Genomic DNA, 21606 nt, shown 5'->3' on the forward strand with positions numbered 1-21606 from the left:
AGAGGAGCTGGGGGTGAGGCTGGAAAGGTGGGCTGAGACCACTTTGATGCCTAACTGGTGGGCACATGGGCAACATTTGGTGTGCATGTGGGTTTATTGGACCTGCGCAGTGTTAAAAAAGAAAAAAAGAATTAAGTTGACATTAAAAGATCAGATTTTACATAAATCCACATTCCTGGCTTCTTTTGAAGAAAATCAGGTCTGGCAATACTAACCTTGAATTAATCCCCACATGGCAGCAGCTGGCTGGAAAGTGAGTGGTGGACATTCAGGATGTCACTGTAGCCCACAGTCACAGGTTGCATCTCCCACTGGCGAATTAGCTTGACTTCTCCACTGTTCAAATCACTCTTGAGTTAATACAGTTGTGTTCAGAAAGCTCCTAATAAAATGCTAATACATTACAAGGAAGCAGAAAGAAAATTCTAAGCCATTAACATTGTAGTTCCTTTATTAGATTAGGGGATGAATTTTACTACTCCTTGGGTAAATTTTAACCGGGGAGTAGCAGTTAGGGGGAGAAAATGGGATGCTTGATGCATGATGGTTTGAGATGGAAACTCTAAGAAGTGAAGGGTGGGAGTGGACACCTGGAAAGATGAAGATGGCGGGGCCCTGTGGTGAGTCATTGTGCCCACTCCTCTCAGCCGTGGCGTCTGCCGTCTGCTGGGGAAGGACACCAAAACACCTGTCCTTTTAATTTATTTTATAAATAAAAATACTTATTGCATTGTAAGACATTTGCTACCTATTTTGTTGACTTTTAAGCTTAAAAAATTGGACTCTTGGGCTTCCCTGGTGGCGCAGTGGCTGAGAGTCCGCCTGCCGATGCAGGGGACGCGGGTTCGTGCCCTGGTCCGGGAAGATCCCACATGCTGTGGATCGGCTGGGCCCGTGAGCCATGGCCGCTGAGCCTGCGCGTCCGGAACCTGTGCTCCGCAACGGGAGAGGCCACAACAGTGAGAGGCCTGCGTACCGCAAAAAAAAAAAAAAAAAAAAAAAAAAATTGGACTCTTGAAGGACAAGGTGAAATTTGTGTGGTTTTTTTAATTGATAAGGAAAATAATGGGAAGGAGAAAAGTTCTTATATTTTTTGAATAATTTTTGGAGTGTGTGTGTATGTGTGAGTGGCTGGTCTTTGTAGTTTGAAAGGCTCAATAAACCCGACTGGGAAATTTTAAATTAATTATTTAAAATATTATACCAGTTAGTAGCAAACATTCAGAATAATATAAGAATGTATGAAGGAGTAAACCCCACAAACTGTCAAGAATTGGTGTTTAGGGCATATGGGAGAGTTTGGAGTGTATTGTTCTAGACTTGGCACTATACCTAAATGAGATATAGCTATATCCTTGCATAGACCTAGGTATACGCTCACATATATATCTGGATAGAAATTTTTTAATAAAAATGAGGTTTTGCGTACTGTTCCGCTATGTTTTTCTCCTAATCCTCTATCTTGCACATATTACAGGTCATTACATCACCTCTGGGCCTCTGTAAGGAGAGTACAATGAAAAAGACTGCTGGATAGAAAGGGCTAGTTTTGAGCTCTCCCTGCTCTCTTCCTAGCCTCAAGTACTCCCCTCTGTAAAATGGGGATAATTCTTCCTTCGTTAGAATTAGGGTTAAATAGAATGCAAATGTACTCAGCACAGCTTATTGGATATTGGGTGATCAGAGCCCATTATACCATCGAGAAAATGTCTTTCACTCCTTGGATTCTTCATTCTCCACCCTTCATCCTGTTGGGAGAGGAGTGGTGGGGGGTTGGGGGGTGAGGGTGAATCTGGGGCAAATTACAGCTTTTCTCAATGGAGTTTAAAACCCTCTTTTCAGTGCTGAGTATCATTAAAATCTCGAGCAGTTCATTAACAGATGCATTCGGTTTTGTTTAGGACATTTTCTCCGGACCCACGTTTATTTATTCAGCTGCAGGAAAATTCCTGAAGTCAGGTATGTGAGCAGGAAGGTATGTCTGATAGAAAGGCTGTGACCTGTGCCTGCCCTTCGTAGAGGCGCCCTCTTGCCAGTGGGGAAAGTCTGCCCCTCTTAGTACAAGGGGGGATTCATACCTCATCTTCGCAAATGGCATCCCCTCCTGCTAGGACCTTCCCTTTTCCACTTCTCTCCTTCCCCTTCTGGTGCTAGAGTACCATGTTCTCTTTCATTTGTGTAACACGTCTTTAACAAAGACCTCTTACTCCAATATCTCATTGAACCCTCCAACAAGTCAATAGATTTAGGTCCATTATAATATGACAGATGAAGCAGCTGAGGCCCAGAGGAGCTGTGATAGGAGTCAAGCTCACAGCAAAACTCGGACAGATCGGGATTTCTTGGCTCGCAAGCCATGCTAGTCGTGCTGTATCATGTTGCCTCCTTTTCTGATTGTTGGCAGGAAGCTCCTGAAAGGGAGGGCTACAGGAGGGCCCCTCGTTCTGGCCAGTGGGGAAGACTGTTTGGAATGCGTGAGGTTGTAGGGCTTAGGGTGCTGGGAGAGACTGGTGAGAGCAGACGAAGGGGACGGGTTTGGAGGTCGCCCCAAGGTCAGTGGAGGGGGCAGCTGGGAGCTGGGGAGGTTGAGAATGGCCTGGTGCAGAGCTTGGACACCAAAAGGGAGGCTGGCCTTTGTGGTCACTGGCAGGTTTGTGGGCTTTTCCAACATTTGGTCTCATTTTGAATGTTCGGCCCTTTTTTTGCCTCAATTAGTAGCATGCTGTAAAATCCTCTCCCATACCCCACAGAGGAACCCTTTCCTAATTCAGGTCACATCTCCCTGGCCCTCTATTTCCACATCCAACAAATCAAAACTTATCAGTTCTGTTTCCCATTCTCTCAGAGAACAGCTGAGAGAGCTATTCAGATAACCTTATTTGCTTTAATGAGCTGCTGGCAGGATACATTTATCTAGCACACGTGTAATATCACAGTAGCGTTACAGACCAGCTCTTCTCAATAGAAACGTAACGCGGGTCACATTTAAAACATTCTAGCAGCACATTAAATAAAATAAAAAGGAAACGGGTGACATTAATAATATATTTTTATTTAACCCAATTTATCATTATTTTAACATTTTAACAAAAAAATGAATGAGATATTTTTCCATTGGTTTTCTCATCGTAAGTCTTCGAAATCCATCGCACATTTTACACTCACAGCACATTTTAATTCAGACGAGCCGCATTTCAAATGCTCAGTAGCCACATGTGTTGAATAGTTTGTGGCGATGGTTTTGGCCAGTGTAGTTATGAGGCTTCATTCACTGTTAAACCGAGAAGGCTTGTTTGGGGATGGGTAATGGGGTGCTTCTGGGCCCCTTTGTGATCAGGGTGTCTTTGGGCGGGATGGCCCATCAGCAGACCTTGGTTACAGCACATCGTGGCTACTTGCCCTGTCCTCACCTTTGTGCTTGTTGTCATGGGTGACATGATGCTGAAAATATCCCCCTCGCCCACTGTGCCACCACCCACACTATTTGTGTCCTCCCTTGCCCTCTCCCGTCTTCCCCCTTGACACCTTTGACTTTTGTAAACCCCAATCCTAGATTTAACTCTACTGTGCCCTTTCTCTGATCCTGCCTTGGGACTGCTGGATTCATTTTAAACCCATGCCCTTTGACCTCAGCTGCTACTTGTCACCCTCACGTTTGTCTCAGTTGTCTCTCATCCCCCTCGCGGACTGTTGCAAACCTCACCTGCTCCCTTGAGCTCTCAAATCCATCCACACGTCCTCGTTCTCAGCACGGGGGCAGCTCCTCCCTTACTGAAAAGGTGGAGGTCATGTGGCTTGAGTGCTTTCATCTCCACCTCGCAGTTTCTCTTCATCTGTGCTCTTCTCTCCCTGGCCAGAGCCTTAAAAACCTTCCCTTCCCACCTCCAGAAACGCTCTGCTTCAAACTGGCCATGAAGCTCTGGCTTCAGATCCTTCAAATCTCAGGTCTGCCTACTGCTAACCTGGGTAAGTTGTTTAAGTGCTCTGTGCCTCGTTTCTTCATCACAAAATACGACTAATATGACTCATAAGGTCGCCTAGTGCCTATGGTGGTGGCGAAGGTGAAATTCAGTTTCGTGGCATGTTTTAACACAGAGCCTGGAGTAAATGTTGGCTCTTATGTCCCCTTCTCTTTCTGGTGTCTCAGTCCATCCCTGTCCCCTGGCTTCTCCCCTTGGCCTGCAAACACACTCCCTGTCCTAGCAGTTCACCTTATCCCTCCCTCCCTTGAGCGGCTGCCCATCTCTCTCCTGAATTCCACTGAAGTATCGAAGAGTAGCCCCACCTGTTGCCTCTACCCTCTTGTCAGCCCCAGGCATCTTCCCCCTGCGCTACTGACACTGTGCTCACTGGTTTTCTCCACTCACCCTCCTTTGGATTTCTGGGCTGCGAGCCACACTGGTTCTTCTTCCCCGCCCCCCGCTCCCCGCTGTGACTTTCCCCACACTCCTCTAATGTCGCTCTAGCTTCTCACAACCCCCCTCACCTCTGCATGACTCTAGATGACTCTAGAATCTACACTCCCATCTTCAGGCTTCTCCTCTGCCCCAGGCCCACCTTTTCTACTGTCTGCTGGGCCACCCTCCCAGGATAAACCCCTCTCTGTGGGTGAACCCCTAGGCAGGCACACTCGTGCCCGAGGACACTAACAGTCCAGTCTCCTACTCTCAGATCTCTTCTCCCTCCTGACCTCCCTACCTCGGCTGTGGTTCCCGCCACTCTCTAGATACCCAGGTCTGAAACCCTGCAGTTTTTGACACTTCCTTCTCCTCCCAAATCCAGTGCCTGAACTAAAGTACAGAAAGTCCCCTACACACGAACCTTCAAGTTGTGAACTTTCAAAGGTGCAAACATGCCCCTGGATGCCAGCCGTTGTACTGTACTACTGTACTTTTCAAGGTACTGTACTGTAAAATTAAAAGTGTTTTCTTTTTTGTTTGTTTGTTTGTTTTTTATGTATTTTTTTGTGAAAAGTATCATAAACCTATTACAGTACAGTACTATACAGCCAATTGTGTTAGTTGGGTACCTAGGCTAACTTTGTTGGACTTAACGAACAAATTGGACTTCCAAACGTGCTCTTGGAATGGAACTTGTTCGTATGTAGGGGACTTACCGTAAGTGTTTAGTAACCAAAGGTTATAATCAATGAATCCCATTGGCGGCCAAGTCCTGCCCTTTTCTTACTTTCTCTCTAGTTCATCACTTTTCAATTCCCACTATAGGCCCTATGGTAAGCATTTGCTATACTTCATCCCAATTCATCTGTTCAACCCTGTAAGGAAGAAGTTGTGTTTTTTTCTGTTTTATGTACGTGGACACTGGGGCTGGCAGAGTTTAGGGAATTTGCTAAATATATGCTGGTAAGCGGCAGAGCTGGGATTCGGACTCAAGCCTGCCTTTCTCCAAAGCCCACCTTCCTATTATGCTCTCTTGCCTCTAGCAGTTCCTGTACCAGGCTATGCTCTTTTCAGAATTGAATATGTATTGTGTATGTACATGAACACAACCTTCTGTGCCTGTATTGTTTGCATGTTGGTGTTCTATATACCCTGCTGTTACCCAGGCTCATCGCTGGTTTATTTCAGAGTCTGTGCCTTGACCCTCAGTGTCAGCACTTGAAAGCCTTCACTGAGCCCAGGTCCCCACCATGAAACGCCAGAGCCTAGAAGTAGGAATGTGAACACATCTTCCAACAGGACATACGTTTCCCTTTCTCGGGTCTCAGGCTCCCCATCTGTAAAATGAGAGAGTTGCACAAGTTAATTGCAAGAGCCTGTCCTGCTCTTAGGCTCCATGAATCTGTTTTGTGTTTCTGCTTACCTGGGGCCTACTGTATGCTCAGCACGTGATAGATGCTGTGGGCAATGCAGAGAGAGCACAGGAGGCATTGCCCCAGCTGTCAAGGAGCTGACAAAATTATTCCGGAAAACAAGCCAACATTCAGGAAACTACCAGCAGTATAAGACATTATGTAATTATGCCTGCAATCTCAGATTATTGAACCATTGGTGATGGTTCAATAAAGGAGAAGAAAAACTGCTGTTCTTTTAAAAGAAAAAAAAATACATAAAAGGAGCCGTTAGTGAAAAGCATTGTCTGGCCAGACTTCTCGTCAGATTTGCGACTCTCTCTTCCCTCTCGAAATCAGTCCATAAATACTTACTGTCTACTAATGAGCCAGGCCCTAGGGACACACACACTCCCTCATTGCAGCCAGAGCTGTACCCCAAACCCAGCCTTCATCTGGTTCCTCTCCTGCTGAAGAACCTTTGTGGGTTTCCTACTCTATAGAATAAAATGAGCTGACTTCCAGCTCCTGCCTTCTCCCTCCTGGGCCCCCCACCCTGCATGCTAGGCCTGGTGCACTGGTCATTCCTCAAGCCCACTGTACCTGTTGTCATCTCTCGGCTAGAGGGCTGCTTTACCCAGCCTGCCTAGTGAACTTCTGTGCATCCTTCAAAGCCCAGCTCAGATACCACACTGTGATGCTTTCGTGGTCTTCTATCATGCCTTTGCCCACCCCTATGATACCATGTGTCCTTGTTTAGGTCTCTACCTCCTGTTTTGAACCATGAGTTCCTTAAAGGGGCTTTATCCCCTGTCTTCATCATCCACGAATCCACAGAACCTAGCCCTGAGCATGAACAATAGTTTCTGATGAATGGCTGATCTTTGAACAGGAAGCTCCCTTGCTTTCTCTCAAGCTGCTGGGCTGTTTAACTCCATGCCTCATGGCCTGCGAAGGAGACTGGATGGTTGAGAAAGCATCACTGTTTCCTCTTTCCACACAGTAGTGGGGACACACCGCCACAAGAGCCTCACTGTAGCCCTGGAGGGGGGACTTTCAAAATCAGCGGCCGCTGACACCATACCTAGCAGGGGCTGTGCTGAAGGAGGCCTTTGTGTTGGGCTTGGCAGGCAGGGGGCTCTGTGTTCCAGAGCACAAGTGTGTAAGTATGTCGGGCAGGCTCTGGGCTGCACACACCCGCCGAGGGCCTGGGCCCCTAACGGCTCCTGCCCTGGGAAGAAAAGGAGGCATTGTGTGCACTGGCTGCGCTCCAAGGGAAATATTCCTGTTGTTCTTCTGTTTTGAACTGCTCCCTTTTTAAAGGGGAAAAGTCCAGAAGTGCAAATCTCTCTCCCATTCCAACACATCCTGTCCACCAATTCCAAATCAGCTGCTGCCTTCACAGTATCAATCAATCTGCGAATCCATCAATTCCTTCGTGTGACTGCTATGTCTTCAAGGAGCACTGCTAGGGGTCAGCACTGTACTGGGCACGGGGGAGACAGCCCTTGTCCCTTTGAGGCTCAGTTCGGGATTGCTGGGTGTCCAGATCCTTGTGGACCCTGGCCCTGCTCCTTCTCTGGGGCCCGATGTCCCTCTGCAACTCAAGACTCTGCCTTGAGGCCTCTGCCCCTGCCTGTCCTCCACCTCCACGACCTGGCCCTGCATTGTATCACCTCCCAGAGGCACGTGTTATCAGGCCACCACCCTACCCTCACCCAGGCCTTGCAGGCAGGTGTGGTCAGAACCATGGCCCAGTCTGGATGGTTAGAAACTTAAGCAGGAAGACCTGATTCAACCCTAGCTCTGCCTTTCACTATCTTTGTGACTTGCACCAAGTTACTCAAGCTCTCTGGGCTTCGGCTTCCTAATCTGCAAACCAGAACAAATGATACCTGGCCTCACACACAGAGCCATTGGGAGGAGGAAATGGCACTGTACTGCCTGGCACCAGGCCTCTCCTGCCACACGGCAGCTCCCAATTAATAATAACCAAACAATGAACAACTATTGAGCACTTACTAGTCTCATCCTTCCCTCAGAAACAACAGCAACCACGGCTTCTGTTTGAGTGTTTTCTACATGCCAAGTTTTGTGTTAAGTCCAGGCATAGCGCCATCAGAACAGCCTCTAAAGTGCTTGGTTCTTTCTTATACCCTTTCATAGCTGGGGAAACGGGCTCCGAGATAGAGTGACGTGGCCAAGGTCACACAGCTTGCAAGCACCGGAATGAGGAATTGTGCCTAGGTCTGTTGGACCCCTTCCCATCCCTTCCCAGCCAGACAGATGCCCATCACAGGCCTGGCTTCTTGGTTCTGGGACCTGAAGCATCAGCATCTCCTGATAGCTCATTGGAAATGCAGATTCTCAGGCCCCGCCCCACACCCACTGAATCAGCATCTACATTTTATCAAGCTATTTGGGCGCTGTGCGTGCATAATACAATTTGAGAAGCACTGAACTGAGTTTCTAAAGTGTTTTTAAAAGTAAGTTAGAAAAGGACTTCTCAAACTATAGAGTGCATAAAAATCTCCGGGAGGGCTCGTTAAAACACTGATTCCTGCCCCGGAGATTCTGATTTTTGTATCCATTGCTCCTTCCATTCTTATCTATTGCCTTCACTTCGTGGGTTCCTCGGTGTAGGTGTAGCGGATGTGAGTAGGATCCAGGCAAACTTCTGCCTCAAGTCTTGGCACAAGGCTGCTCATGGGTTATGTATGCAGAGCCATTAAGGGAAATCTGGGCTGGACTTGGGGCCTGCACGGAGTCACTGGCAGCGGCATCCCTCTGCTTTGGGGGAAACTGCCCCACTGGCAGGGAGGTACATCTCTCTCCTGAGTTATACGGGGAAGGAGCCATGGAGGCCTGCAGCAGCCACACCACCCTCCCTGCCCCTTTGAACAACAAAGAAAGGAAATTAACTTGTAACCTAAAAGCCTGAAAAATACATCTTTCTAATGGAAAATTTGACAGAGCGATAGATCTGCAAAGAGCATTTTCTCTAAAATTCACATCTCTGTGACTTGACTGCTGCTATCTGGTTAAATAGCAATTAAACAGCTCAAGCCGCCTTGGAACTTTCAAAGATTATTTGAAAAGTAATTGTGTTGTATTGATTAAATAATTTTAAGTTAATCAGAAAGCCACTGCATTCCTTAGTCTATTCCTTTGCAAATAAATTTATCTTATTTATAGTCCTATTGCATGCCTCCCAAATGTTGTTTATATGTTGACAATCATCTGATATTTAACGAGCACGGCTGGTGATGGAATTTAACGGTAAATTAGTTCCTTTGCTAAATCCTGTCTCGTTCCTTCTCTTTCTGTTCTGACTCCACTGGCAACTTACTTCATAGACAGTTGCAGAACTAGAACCTGAGAGACAGAGAACACCGTAGTTAAGAGGTTGGTCTCTGGAGTGAGACACACCTCAATTTGAATTCCAGTCCTGCAGCTGACTAGCCTGTGCCCTGAGCCTATCATCTGTGAAGAGGGTATAATAGTCCCTACCCAATATGATCATTGTGAAATTAAACGTCATCACTGTACAATACTGGAGAGTGTCTGGCTAACAATGATATCATTATTATAACAATATGAGTAGTCACTGTCATGATGATGCCACCTCAGTTTTCTAATCTGTAAAATGGGTGTGATGGGGAATAAAAGCATAAACACATGAGTATTCAAAACTTCTCTGCCCGTAGAGCCTTCGAGTAATTCCCTTCTAGGAAAATTTCTGGCATAGCTTGCTTGGTTGTTACCCCTCCACTGTTATGCCGACTGGGGTCATCCAGTGATGAGAAAGCTCTGGACAAATGGAGCCAATATTGGGATTGTGACGAGGATAGAGAGAGATGGCAGAGGATGGGTGCGTAGATGCCAGAGGTGAGGGAGTGAAGATCCAGGCAGAAGGGATTGCATAAGGGATGTTGGGGATCAGAGCACGCTGCTTCTGGAGCAGTTACTTTGCTGGAAATAGATATGGAGAGTAGCAGAGATAGGAAAGGAAAAATTTAAGACTTTTGCTTTGTGCTAAGAATGCACTTCCTCTTTTGTGTTTTCTCTAGAGACTGCAGTGAAGCTTTGGATTGCCTCCAATTCATTTTTTTCTACTTAAATGCTGTTTCTTTGAACACAACCCTGAGCTGTGGCTGGGCCATAAGGTGGCCATCTTTACCTCATTTACAGGGAAATCGTGATAGGACCATCCCAGGGCTGAGTGAGGATGGGTAAAGGACTCAGTACAGAAGACGTGCTTAATTGCCATTGGCAACTATTTCCATTGCTGTGCATCAGACTTTGTCTGTTTCCAGAAGCTGCAAGCAAAGGTCACCATTAGGAGAATGAGCAGTTCTCTGGCTCTCTTTACCAACATCAGGCTATTATCCCACATTTAAACTAGGGACACCAGCCACATTGTTTTCAAAGAAGCCATCAGTTTGGTGCTCTCCAATGCCTACTGCAGACCAGGGCCATCAGCATGAAATTTATAAAGGAAAGCAGGAGTCTAGAAAGCAGAATCTGACCTTGGCCCTGCTGTATGGTACGGGCAACTCATTGAGCTGCAGTTTCCCCATTAGTAAGTGAAGATAAGGTCCAAAGTCCTGTGTTATGTTTCCCTGCTCCCAACTGTAGATAATCAGCAGGACTGATTGAACATTCGCCACCTGCAAGGCCATGGGCTGGTGACCTAAAGGATACCCCAAAGCATGAAACAGGGGCCTCAACTTAAAAAAAAAGCCCTAAAATCTGGCTGGAAGAAAAGATGTGAGCAGGGAAAAGAATCTGAAAAAGAATACACACACACACACATAACTGAATCATTTTGCTGTACACGTGAAACTAACACAACATTGTTAATCAACTCTACTTAAATAAAAAAATAAAATAAAATATAAAAAAAGAAAGAAAAGATGTGAGCATCTTTATTTTTTTTGTTGGAGTTACCTAATGAAAGTCTGCCTGTCCTCTGCTACCAATTCACAACCACTATGGGGTGATACAGACATGGGATGTTAGTTTTGGAAACATCTTTTCTTAGTGACTTTACTCACATTAAAACAAAACAAGACAAAACCCAAACCACAATAGCGTATGACCTTCCTTTGTATTGCCATGTGGTACACTGACAGCGAGCCCTATCTCTAAGGGAATTTGAGGTTGATAGAAGTTTCTAGAGACCTTCTTCTCTCACTGCCTCTCTCCAGTTCATCTCTAAAGATGCCCGACCTTCCCTCAGTCGCATGCTGCTGAGGCTGAGTGTTCACCATCTTGTCTGACCCACATCACCTATGCCCGCTCCTCTCTGGACTGTGCTTGCTAGAGGGCCAGGCAGGGCCTTGTGAAATAATAATAAAAAGCTTTCCAACTTGCCTGAAAAATCTGGAAACATCACTGGCTTCACCCAGGTGTCTGGAGATGACTTATCAGGTTCGGTTTGGTTTAACTGACTTCCCTGCGCCAAGAAAAATCTTCCTCCCAACCCAGAAGGCAGATGCCACAGCCCACGCAAGCCCTAAAGTGTCTGCACCTGCAGCCGTGTTCCAAAGCCAGCCTGATGCCTGTGAAGGCTTCCGCTGGACTCTGACCGGGACCATGATGCTGGGACCGGGGGCTGCCCAAAGAGGGTGGGTGCAGGGGTGCCCCACGGCAGAGGGTGTGTATGTGCTTACCCTTAAGATGCTTTCACTGAACTGACCCAGGAGGGAGGAGAGGAGGCTGAATTCCTTGGTTTACTCCAAGTTGTGGTTCCCAAGCTCTTTGGACTGTGGCCCAGTTCAGCCAAGCAAAAGACCTTGTGGCCCGCCGAGCCCACGGATTCCCACTTTCCAGTGAGAAAGAATTTGGTAATAACAAAGGATAAAGGGGAAGAGAAAAATAATCGAAATGGTCATGCAGCAAATCCTCAGGACACAGCAATCAACAGAAACTCCAGAGAGTAATTCTGCAAGTAGTGTAAATTCATGGAATAGAGCAATTAAAAACCAAGCCGACGCTGATGCTGCAGCGTAGCAGTCCAGGGTCACAGTTGAAAACAATAGAACCGATTCTAGCAAGCTACGTAAAAGAGGAATTTGTCAGCGGATGTCAGGTCACTCCAACACCCTCCTCAGAATCACTTGCCTGCAGCCCTTCCTTTTCCAGGGCACTTTCTTCCAATCTGAGGTCTGGCCCGGGTGCCTCTGCCTGCTGAGTGCAGGTCCCACGACTGGGTCCTAGCTGTAAAGGAGTCTGGCACTGTAAATTCTGTTTTCAACCTTGAGGAGGTGGAACTCCTAAGGAAGGAAATAACCCAGACATAGGAAGGGTGTTCACATGGCTCTGGGTAGCCCAAAATAGCAGGACAAATGTCTTCTGCAGTAATAACAAAGCACCCTTCCTGAGAATTGTGGGAATTCCTGCCCTAGTTCTGCAGTGTTGTTTACCAGTGGATGGAGGCCACACATTTTTATAGAACAGAGACTTAATATTCTCAGTAAACTCTAATAAACTAATTTTTGTTTATGAATGCCAAGGTTTATTAATTCTCAATAACTCATTACGTTCCTAATTCCTTATAAAAATGAAATCCCATGTATGAAGTTTCCTTTGAGGGTGATGAAAACGTTCTAAAATCTGATTGTGGACTTTTCAATAACTGGTTCTGGGAATAGCCACATGCAAGAGAATGGAGCTGGCCTTTATCTTAAACCAAATGACCTCAAAATGGTTCAAAGTCCTAGACTTAAAAGCTAAAACTGTAAAGTTCTTAGAAGAAAACATTGAAGAAAATTTTTATGACATTGAATGTGGCAACAATTTCATGGATATGATACCAAAGCACAGGCAACAACAACAAAAATAGATAAATTGGACTTCATCAAATAACCTTTGTGCATCAAAGGACACTGTCAAGAAAGCAAAAAGACATACTACAGAAGGGGAGAAAATATTTGCAAATCACATATCTAATAATGGGTTAATATCCACAATATATAAAGAACTCTGACAACTCAACAACAACAAAAACAAACAACCCTATTCAAAAATGGACAAAGAACCGATTTGCAAGGCAGAAATGGAGACACAGATGTTGAGAACAAATGTGTAGACACCAAGGGGGGAAGCGGGGGCGGGTGTTGCTGGTGGTGGTGGTGGGATGGATTGGGAGATTGGGACTGACATATATACACTAATATGTATAAAATAGATAACTAATAAGAACCTGCTGTATAAAAAAAATGTGACGGTGATTTTAGGGAAATTATTTTGTCTCCATTTTCTCATGTATGAAATTAAAACTAGGATCATTTAGATGATCTCATTAGATGGATGATGTTTACAGACAAATATATGATACTTTTTCATCCTAATAAATAAGAACCAAACAAAATTTTTTTTAAAATGGACAAAGAACTTAGACATTTCTCCAAAGAAGATATATAGATGGTCAATAAGCTCGTGAAAAGATGCTCAATAATCATTAGTCACTAGGGAAATACAAAACAAAACCACAATGAGATAATACTACACACCTACTATACTTACTAGGATGTCTATAATGATTTTTTTTAATGAGAGAATAACAAATGTTGGTGAAGCTATGGAGAAACTGGGATCTTCATGTATTACTGGTGGGAATGTAGAATGGTGCGGCTGTTTTGGAAATAGTTTGGCAGTTCCTCAGAAAGTTAAACATAGGGGACTTCCCTGGTGGTGCAGTGGTTAAGAATCCACCTGCCAATGCATGGGACATGGGTTCGAGCCCTGGTCCGGGAAGATCCCACATCCTGCTGAGCAACTAAGCCTGTGCGCCACAACTACTGAGCCTGTGCTCTAGAGCCCGTGAGCCACAACTACTGAGCCTGCATGCCACAACTACTGAAGCCCATGTGCCTAGAGCCCATGCTCCACAATGAGAGAAGCCACTGCAATGAGAAGCTCACACACCGCAACGAAGAGTAGCTCCCGCTTGCCGCAACTAGAGAAAGCCCATGCGTAGCAACAAAGACCCAATGCAGCCAAATAAACAAATAAATAAGTAAATAATTTTATATATAAAAAAAAGTTGAACATAAAATTACCATATAACCCAGCAATTTCACTCCTAGATATATATCCAAAATAAATGAAAGCAGGAACTCAAACAGGTACTTGCACAGCAATGTTCACAGCAGCATTATTTGCAATGGCCAAAAGATGGAAGCAACCCAAGCGTCAATTGATAGATGAATGAATAAACCAGATGTGATACTTACATATGATGGAATATCACTCAACCATAAAAAGAAATGAAAATTTTGATGTATGCTACAACTTGGATGGACCTTGAAAACATGCTAAGTGAAATAAGCCAGACATAGGAGGACCAATATTGCATAATTCCACTTATAGAAGGTACCTAGAATAGGTAAGTTTATAGAGACAGAAAGTAGAATAGATGTTACCAGGGCTGGGAGCAAAGGGGAATGGGGAGCTATTGTTTTATAGGTTACAGAGTTATGCTGGAGATGATGAAAACGTTTGGGGTATAGATGGTAGTGATGGTTACACAGCATTGTGAATACCACTGAATTCTACACCTACCAATGGTTAAAATGGTAAATTTTATGTTATGTATATTTTACCACAATTTAAAAAATTAGGTTGTGGCAATGTTTGCACAACTCTGAGTATATTACAGCTATTGAATTGTACAATTTGTATGGGTAAATTGTATGGTATATAGATTATATCTAAATAAGGCTGTTAAAAAATCCTTTCCAGCTCTAGCAGTCTCTATGATCTATCTATTAATCCGTTTATTTATTCATTAATTCAACATATTTTTGTTGCATTTCTACCACGCCAACAGTTAGGAATAAGGTGATAAATAAAATAAATGCAATCCCTAGCCTTTCCTTGCTTAAAAAACTGTGGGTTTTAAGAAGTAATCATAGCTAGCATTTACTGAGTGTTCATTACATACTGAGCATTGGCACAAGCACTTACTCTACCTTATCTCATGTGGTTCTCACAACCGTGTCCTGAGCTGGGCTCTTCTTGAATAAGGAAATTTGCTCAAGGTCACACAGCCAGGATTTGAACCTGGTCTATCTTACCTTGAAATCTTTGCTCTTAATCATTCATCGTTATATGTGGTAGCTGGGTTCCAGCACCTGGAATTGGGGTATTCCCTGGAGACCTGCCCAGAGACCTGTCTGTCAGGCTGGCTGATCTAGTAGCATTACAGGGAGAGTCCAACTTGAGATGAAATGACCTCTAGGAGGGATTGGGTTTGGAAAATAAGGCCTAAGTCCATGGAATCTTGCACAGCCACTTATAGTAATCATTATAAAGCAGGTATATTTTCTAAATGTTATGTGATTAGAATTTTAAATACAAAATTGAATTCAAAGTTGAATTTATATCATTATGTTACTAGCTAATGTATCTATTATTTATTGAACACAGACTGTACACCAGCCTCTGTTCTAAGTTGTTGACATGTATTGTCATCTTATGTAATTCTCCTGACAGATCCATGATGTGTAAGGTGTATTACTATTCCTGTTTTACCAGTGAGGCAGCTAAGCCACAGAGAGGTTAAATAATTTGTCCAAGGTTACAGAGTCACTGGCAGAGCTGGGATTCTAGCCCTGGCTTCTTGACTTGGAGTCCAGACTCTCAGCCACTCTAGAACGTGCTCTTCAATTATGTTAAAATATGCAAAATAGATGGACATGACTCTGCTGCGACTTTCTGCGGAGGGTGTGTCCCCTTATCACATTCTTATCAACACTGAGGACCTTTCTTTAAAAAAATCTGTGTTTTCTAACTTGTAAGAGAGTCTGTGTCATACCATGGTTAAGAGCAGCACGTTACCTGGATTCGAATCTTGGCACTGATGGTCTCAGTAACTGGGCAACTGCTCTGAGCCTCGGCTTTGTCCTCAGATAATGGACATAACAATACTCCTTTATAGGGTCATTGTGGGAATTAAATTGGCTGGTTTTGGAATGGACCTATAGTGCCTGGTGCAGTGTAGGGTAAATAACTAGTATGGCATTTCGATGTTTTCTAGCACCTTTTTTATTATTAATTCATGCAGTTAAACTTTTTTTTTAATATTAACCATTGGTATTTCTTCTTTCCTGAATTGCCTGCTTGTGCCCCTTCATCATTTGTCTATTGGCATCTTTATTTAACAGAGTGTTTGAGTCAAAGACTAAGAGCATTCTGGAAGGGTCTAAGTGAAGGGAGGGATGAGGATTAGAGGTCTTTTCCCCCGTGGGCCTGATGCCTTTCTTTTTCTCCAAGGAGCATTTTTCACTGGTTAGTGCAGGCTCCTCTCTCCCTGCAATTGGCCCTGTTTCGTGCCTGAGAAATTTTCATCTGCCTTAAAGGGTCAATCATGTGAATAGCTCATTCCCACTGGACACCTACACCCACAGATCTCCCATGTGTGGTTTCTTTCTCTGTCCAGTGAAGTTGCATTTGGTCAGAATGGCTGTAACCAGTCTGCTCTGAGAGGCTGTTTCAGCAGCACGTGTACCTAAGCAGCGCACTGCTCCCCGGCCCTGCGTAATAGCTGACCTCCCTGAGCAAAGTGCAAAAGCCTCAGGGGCCGCTTAGATAAAGGGCACATTCTTCAGATAGTTCCACCTCTTCTCCCTCTTGCCTGGCGCCATCTTGCCTGAATTAGGTGGTCCACCTTTTTCCCATCATGGGGCAGAAGGGACCTGGGCCATAAAAGTTGGAGGTTTCTAAATTGCGAAAGGAGTCAAACCTCCCCTCGGCTAAATGATTCCTGCCGAAAAAGTTCTGGTGGATAAGTGTGTTTGGTCCAGGAGAATTTTCTGGGTATATAGGTGGTAACATGAAATTGGCTACTAATATTAAGACATATGCATGAGTGAGTTGTAAGGGTAGAGACATGCCAGTATCCCTGCATGGCAAGGGCCAGAGGCTATGGAGGGGATTGCCCCCAAAGAAGCTCAGACTCCCCTAGAGAAAGTTGTTGGTGTTTCTCATGGAGACCTTCCCTAAATGTGAGGTCACCTTCTGCCTGGACAGCACCAGCATTGAAGCTTACGTCCTGGAGTTTGCGTGTCTCCTGCATTCACCTGCATGCCCAGTTCAGGCTGCGTGGTTTAGAGGAAAGGATGTTAGACTGGGAGACAGAACATCTGGGTTTGAGTTGAGCCTTTGCCTTTCCTTAGCTTTATACCCTTGGGAACCAACTTTGTTTTTTCATCTGGAAGATAGTGGGTAACATTCTCGGTTCTGCTCACCTCCCTGCTTGACTATGGAGTTAATTGAGAGTACTGGGTAAGTGCAAAGACAGAAAAGACAGAAGAATCTCTCCTCCTATTAGAGACATAGGCAGTCAGCACAGTGCCTGAACCTTCATCTTACGTGGAGCTCAGAGAACTGAAAATGCTACCCATCTTCAGAAAGAGAGCTGAAGAAGGAGGGTTAGAGGTGTGTGTGTGTGTGTGTGTGTGTGTGTGTGTGTGTGTGTGTGTATCTTCTGTCCTGGCATCTGAGCCAAGCTGATCTATGGCACTGCTAGAGGCTAGTATTTCCTTCCCTCCTTCTGCTTGCTGTCTTTTTCAATCTGATGAGAGGCCTGGCACCTGTTGGAAAGGAGAGGTGCTTTCTTGGTACCTAAGGGAGTATCTGGAGAGGTCACTTGTGTTTGGAGTCGTCGGTATCGTGGATAAGTTCAGTTTCACAAACTTTACTGAACATCTAGCCTGTGATCCTGGTCAGGGAGACACAGTGGCAGCAATTAGAATTTAGGTGACACCTACGGCGGTTGAGGGCTGACAGGAGCAGTGTAAGCAGGAAGGCTGGCCACTGCACTTGGAGGGGATGCTGAGTGGAGCCTGGGGGACAGGCGGGAGCTGGCCAGTGTTCCTGGAAGAACGTTGGGTGTTTCAAGAAAGGCTCAGCTCTGCAAGGAAGCCTCTCACCATTTTGTCTTGGATAAGGAAGAATTTATCCTGGGAGAGGAAATGAGAAGGCTTACCTCTATCATACAGGTAAAGCAGAGAGGAAAAGTGGGTGGCTAGAAGGTCACGGGACCTGGTGAAATGGAGAGTTCTTTTTCACTCAGCTTCCTGGTGGAATGTCTTATGCTTCTAGCCGTTCTCTAGCCAATTCAGAGGGGATGGTCGATGATCATTTAGAATCTAACAGAAAGACAGTTTGCTCCTCAGTATATTTTAAAATATAACCTCAGAGTTCAAGGTACATTTCTGATTTTTTAAAAAAATTCTGGTGGTTTGGTCTGTGTACTAGTAAATACTTTTAGCAGTTGAGAAAAGTGAATGTTGGTGTCCATAGTCTCGTCCATCACATCACCCCATGCCTTTCGGTAAATTTGTTAACCTCCGTCTTGAGCAAGGTGCTCCGGAGTCTTCCAAGGAAAATAAGAAATTTGATCCAGTGTAGTGGGAAGAACACAGAATTCTACCCCCTGAAATCTTCATTTTAATCCAGATTCACTCCTGGGTGAGCCAAGGGAATTCGCTGCGTCTGTCTCATTTTCTTCACCTGGACAATGGGGATGCTCAGCCCTGCCTGGCTGCCTTAAGCTGGTGTGAGGCCCTGGATGTGAAGTGTTTCCAAGTGTCCCGGGCTGGATGCAGTCAGCACTTCAGGGTGACACTCAGCTCTGGCATCAATTTCAGTGTGGGTTAGACAGGAATCTGCCCTCGCCTCTGAGAGCACATCTCGACAGGCAGTGTCTGTAAAGGTCAGAGCTGCTTCGACATGTCTTGCTGATGGGGCTTCATTTCCTAGGACAGCCTCGTTTGGCTAGAGCCACAGAAGGTCAAGGGGATAAGGTCCTCTCATCCTTTTGCTGAGCCTGCATACAGGAGCCCAGATGCTCTCCTGGCCCCGTTTTGATTGCACCCACCCCCTGTATCTCCTTCAGGTCTAGTAGTGCTGCTGGATCTGCAGAGCCTGGAGCCTCTGTGCCTGCACCTCACACCTGCCTCTGTTCCAAAGAGCTGCGGCTGCAGTGGGCTGGCTGAGACACTTCACGGCGCCTGCCTGGGATACTCTGGGACCGTCCTCCTCCACAGCTGCCTTCTCCCCGGCTCCTGCACCCGCCCTTCGGAAGTCACTGGTCTGCTCTGCAGTCAGAAGCCCTGCCTGGAGCTGGATCCTTACAGTAGGTACTTCCTTGCTTTTCTCTTTCTCCCAGAATTGGGTGCATTTTGGTGCTGGGGCATCAGATTCACATAGCGGCAGGAAGCGGGAGCTGCCAGTCTGGCCCCGGGAACTCACTGGTCATTGTTTCTTCTAGCTCTGCCCCGACAGACTTGCAGTCACTGATTGATCAGGGCAGCGAGCAGTCTGGGAATCGCTCACAGAAGCTTTGCTTGGCCGTGGGACCCAGGAGGCAGCCGGGGGGAGGACGTTTCTAAGGCAGAGCCTGGAAGAAGGAGATGCACCACTGGAGGGTTTCAGCTCCTTAGGACGCTGAGTTCTCTTTAGGAGCAAATTTATTAATGAGCCACTCAGCTGCAGGGAAGGAGGGGGAAAAGCATAATTAACTATGACCACCCCCACACCCCAGATAAGCGCCTAGCTTTGGGGGAGTGTGCAGAGGAAGGCGTGCACCGTTTCAGCATCTTTAGATGCGTCCCTCTGAACTGGGAGCAGCTCTGGGAACTAACTTTCCGACTGAATGATTTGAGCTTTCTTCCTCTTTCTGCAAGATCCAGTATCAGGTTATTGAGCACTGAATTCCTTCCTGACCCCAGTCCCCTCTTCCCGGGAGCGAAAGGGAAGTCAGTATTTGCTTTTCCAGCAAGGTCACGGATCACCTGACCAAATCTTTAACAGCTGGGGAGCCAGTGCTGCTGTGCTGGACTCACGAGCCATCAGCTCAGGTCCAGCAGCAGAACCCTGCTTTCCGGGAGGAGGTGACTCCCCCAGCTCCAGGCTATGGCAGGGGGAGGATGCCAAGGGAAGGTAATGTGGTCCCAGCTTTCCTCCCGACGGTTTTCTCTTCTTCACGAAACTCCAGATTCAGCTGCTGCAGTGCAGGCAAAAATGACAGACACTTGCAGAAAAATGTGGGCACGGAGTTAATGAGATTGTGTTAATGTGTCATTTATCGAGCATGAGTTATCTCTTTGTTTCCTGGGTTGGTGGGAAGTGAGCTGGCTGGAGAACTCGGCTGATGGAATCCTTTCCGGGAGTGCATCTCACTTCCCCAGTGCCTGGACTTCAGCCCTCTTAACGTTAAGCAGTGCCGTCAGATGCCTCTTGCTGTTTAGCACAGGGGACGTTCCCACTTGGAGGCATGGGGCCCTGGAGTGGGGAAACGGGAAGCTCTCATCATCTGGGGAGATCAGTATGAGGTATAAGTAATTTTTTTCCTCTCTTTCCGAAAGAGCGTTTTGTCTTTACAAGAGGTCTTGCAGGGATTGACAGCTGGCTGTTTGGTGTGCTACCTGGCTAAATATTTGACTTTGTAAGGTTGAATTCTCCAAGAATTCTCATGGCAATAAGGCTGTGCTTTGAGCCAAGCTTTCTTTTTAAGGAAATCCAAGGTGCTATTTATTTTGGCATGCAGCCTGTTCTGGGATGAAATATGGCATTTTTATTATTGCAGAATAAAGAGAGGTTTGAAGAACTACAGAACTAGGTTTCAGTTTCAGGGCTAAGTAGAGGAAGGTTTCTTTGTATTTGGACTTGAGGTTAAAAGTGAGATTGAAAATGGCATCATAAAAAGAATAACTGGGGAGAGGGAGAGGGTGGGGGTATATATTGCCGGAGTTGGTCTGGCCCAGGGAAATCCACGCTCCTGGGCATGCACCCTGCTGGAACCGTTCCTAACGTGGCCTGGTAGTTACATATGGGCTAACACTGCTGTCTGCCCAGCAACTGCCTCTTTGGTGGATTTGTGCTGGCAGCCTCAGTCCTCACCTCTTCACTGCCCATTGGCTTTGAGAAGCAGTGTGGAGTGATGGAGTCACACAAACTGTCCTGCCCCTAATTAACTGGGCAACTTTAGATTGGCCACATAGCCTCTTTGTGTCTTTGTTCCTCATTTGGAACTTGAAGATGATCTGCCACATGTTAGGATGTAGCTGGGCAGTGGGTGAGGGTGACACGTGGCCACAGAAATGAGTCCTGTAGGAGTTCTGACCTACACAAGCTTAATAGGGGAGAAGAACTAGAGAAAGATCCGGCTATGTATACTCAAAACATCTAGAATATGATGAGCTCACGAGAGAGGTTGGGACCCAATGGGGCATTCTTGATCCTGGGATAGGCCATAAACAAATGAAAAGTTACATAACACCACCAGGTATTACAATTCTGAACACTGGGGATACAGCTTAACAGAACGAGTCATAAATTGCTTCTAAGTCAAAATTTTAAATGCTCCAGGAGGCTGCAAAATTCCATTTTAAAGGGAAATTGTGTCCAACAAAGCTATTGTTCATATTCTGTTGTATTGCAAACAAAGTAGCATGTGTCAATGTAGCATTTCGTCTTTGATTCCACTCCCCTAAACACATCAAACGTCCACCCACTCGCGCGAAGGACCCCGGGCCAAGGTGGAGAAGGCTGGGGTGCGTGGAGCTGGAAGTGGCATAACTTGGGCATGATAGTCCCCCCTTTCCTGCAGAGCCCTTTACAGTGAAATCTTGCTTGGCCCTCTTCAGAGAGTTGGCATATCAACTCATTAATTTCTGTAGCCTTGGAAAAATTCATTTTAGAAAAATTCAAGTCTAAGAGAACGATTAGAGGTCTCTATAGAGTTCTTTTTAATGAACTTTGACCCCAAGGGTGCTGCAGAATTATTTGAAGCTCTATGATCT

At 45.7% G+C, this 21606-nt stretch overlaps 1 protein-coding gene across 1 annotated transcript in view; it reads left to right on the forward strand.

The window, feature by feature from the left end:
* The window catches only part of KANK4 (KN motif and ankyrin repeat domains 4), a 70176-nt gene that overhangs the window by 10566 nt on the left and 38004 nt on the right, over nucleotides 1-21606 (forward strand). Inside the window, exon 2 of the mRNA XM_004281598.3 lies at nucleotides 18699-18938. The gene's annotated coding sequence lies outside the window, so the exon portion shown is untranslated. The remainder of the gene's footprint in view (nucleotides 1-18698; nucleotides 18939-21606) is intronic.

The sequence above is a fragment of the Orcinus orca genome, chromosome 1 (assembly GCF_937001465.1).
Source record: "Orcinus orca chromosome 1, mOrcOrc1.1, whole genome shotgun sequence".
In the NCBI taxonomy this organism is placed as follows: Eukaryota; Metazoa; Chordata; class Mammalia; order Artiodactyla; family Delphinidae; genus Orcinus; species Orcinus orca.